This window comes from Meles meles, chromosome 5, assembly GCF_922984935.1.
Source record: "Meles meles chromosome 5, mMelMel3.1 paternal haplotype, whole genome shotgun sequence".
Taxonomy (NCBI): Eukaryota; Metazoa; Chordata; class Mammalia; order Carnivora; family Mustelidae; genus Meles; species Meles meles.
The window spans coordinates 81,566,361-81,568,848 of record NC_060070.1 but is presented as its reverse complement, the minus strand read 5'-3'; the positions used below and the strand labels follow the sequence as shown (position 1 = coordinate 81,568,848).

At 45.3% G+C, this 2,488-nt stretch overlaps 1 pseudogene; it reads left to right on the top strand.

Moving 5' to 3' along the window:
- The first annotated feature begins 223 nt into the window (after positions 1-223).
- On the top strand, positions 224-2,082 carry LOC123942165 (annotated as a pseudogene).
- Positions 2,083-2,488: the final 406 nt, after the last annotated feature.

Sequence of the window (2,488 nt, the reverse complement as noted above, 5' to 3'; positions counted from 1 at the left end):
GAGAAAAAACACAATTTCTTCATATAATCTACATATCTTCGGCAAGAGAACCTACCCGCTGGGAGGAAGAAAAAAAATATTAGTCCCAGATAGGGATTCCCGCAGTCCTTTTACATAATGATTTTTCTTTGAGCTAATTGTTCAACGTTGCTGTCATTGTTGCCTCAACATTTGCTCCTCTCTGAGGTCATGTTTGATGTTTATGGGGAGAGAGACTCACGTGATGCGTTGGTAGATGAGTTAAGAAGGCAGAGAGCTTTGCAGCATGTTGAGCTCCAGAGAGCACCGGGGCAAGTGAGCAGGCCAGCCCTAAGTGACTCTTGAGCCTCACTGAGGAAAGTAAGTAAGCCAGGGCAAAGGACACCCCAAGAAGCCCAGAGACAAAATGTCATCATATGCATTCTTTGCCCAAACTTCTCGGAGGAGCACAAGAATAAGCACCCAGAGTCTTCAATCAGCTTCTCCAAATGGGCCCAGAAGTGATCGGAGAGGTGCAGGACCACGTCTGCTAAAGAGAAATGAAAACACAGCCCCTTAAGGGGAAAAGAAAAAGAGTTCAAGGACCGCAATGCACCCAACTGGCCTCCTTTTGCCATTTTCTCAGTTTATTCTGAGCATCGCCCCCAGAACAAAGGAGAGCATCCGGGTTTCTCTGCTAGTGTGCTGCAAAGAAACGGGGAGAGACGTGCAGTGGGAGCACGGTCACAGACCGCCGCAGCCTCTGGTGAGGAAGGCTGCTAGGCTGAAGGCAAAATATGAAGAGGATATTGCTGCATACCGAGCTAAAGGAAAGCCTGATGCGTGTGGCAAAAAAGGTAGTCATCGGGGTGCCTGGGTGGCTCAGTGGGTTAAGCTGCTGCTCAGGTCATGATCTCAGGGTCCTGGGATTGAGCCCCACATCGGGCTCTCTGCTCAGCAGGAGGCTTGCTTCCCTCTCTCTCTCTCTGCCTCTCTGCCTACTTGTGATCTCTTTCTGTCAAGTAAATAAATAAAATCTTAAAAAAAAAAAAAAAGGTAGTCGTCAAGGCTGAAAAAAGCATGAAAAAGAAGGTAGAGGAGGTGTTGGGTCCCCCAATAATGGGTCCATGGTCAAAGGAGTGAGACTGATACAAAGCAAAGGTCAAGCAAAGCTTTATTTCGTGTCAAGCATCAAGAATCAAACCAACCGTCAAACAGACCAGCCGGGGCTGCTCCTTACAGAGAGAGCGACCCCTCCCTGCCTCACAGACTAACTTTTATAGAGCAAAGTCCCTGTGGTTGGGCCTGGCCACACACAGGTGGCCAATGAAACTGTAACACCCAGAGAAAGCTGCACAGTCATGCTAGGTCACCCACAAGTGGCCAATTGAATTACAATTCACCCCATAGTAGATATTTGAACTAGCCTATCACCTTGGTCAGAATTGGCGCCCAAAAGGTGCTCAAAAGGTGGGGCCCACCCTTCTCGGTAGCTAGGGAGACAGTATGCATACTCCACTGATTGGATGTCTCCGTCTGACCCGACTCATCCCTGCATTCAGGCTGTTATCTCCACCTACCAGACCCACTCTTGTATTTGGGCTTTGTTACCTGGGACTGGTTTCTAGGACTTGCTGTTAAGTAAGTTCCCTGGGGGGCAGGGTCAGTTTAAGTTTTGCTGCATAAACAAAATGGCTGTGGGGCTGCTCTGGCTGAATAGGCCCTTACGGGAGGAAGAAGAGAAAGATAAAGAGGATGAGGAGGAGGAAGGTGAAGAACATGATGATGGTAAAGTTGGACCTAACACAGTTTTTTTTTTTTTTTTTTTTTTCTGGTCTCTAAATCATTTTACAACCCTACCCTGCCCCCTGTACCCAACTCCTTTTAAAGAAAAAAAAAAAAAAAAAAGGAAATGTAAGTCTGTGTTAAGATTTGTTTTTAAACCTTGCAGTGTCTTTTTTTTTTTTTTTTTTTAATGTTAATACACTACAGAATGTATCTTCAGATAGCCCTGTCCTGGTGGTATTTTCAGTGGCCACTAACCATGTCTGGGACAGTGTGGAGATGGTAAATAAGTATGGAAAGTTACAGCAGGTTCTTGTTGGTGCCCAGTATGTATGGTGATTAGTTATGTATGGTGATGGCAGTGTTTTCATCTTCAGTTGTCTCTGATGTAGCTTGCACTAAGTAATTGTTCTGTTAACTGAATACCATTCGTAATTGCAAAGGAAAAAAAAAAAAGTTGCAGATGTTTTGTTGATATTCTGAATGCTTCTAAGTAAATACAATTTTTTTAATTAAAAAAAAAAAGCAGGGGCGCCTGGGTGGCTGAGTGTGTTAAGCCGCTGCCCTCGGCTCAGGTCATGATCTCAGGGTCCTGGGATCGAGTCCCACATCAGGTTCTCTGCTCAGCGGGGAGCCTGCTTCCCTTCCTCTCTCTCTGCCTGCCTCTCTGCCTACTTGTGATCTCTCTCTGTCAAATCAATCAATCAATCAATAAATAAAATCTTAAAAAAAAAAAGCAGAGAAA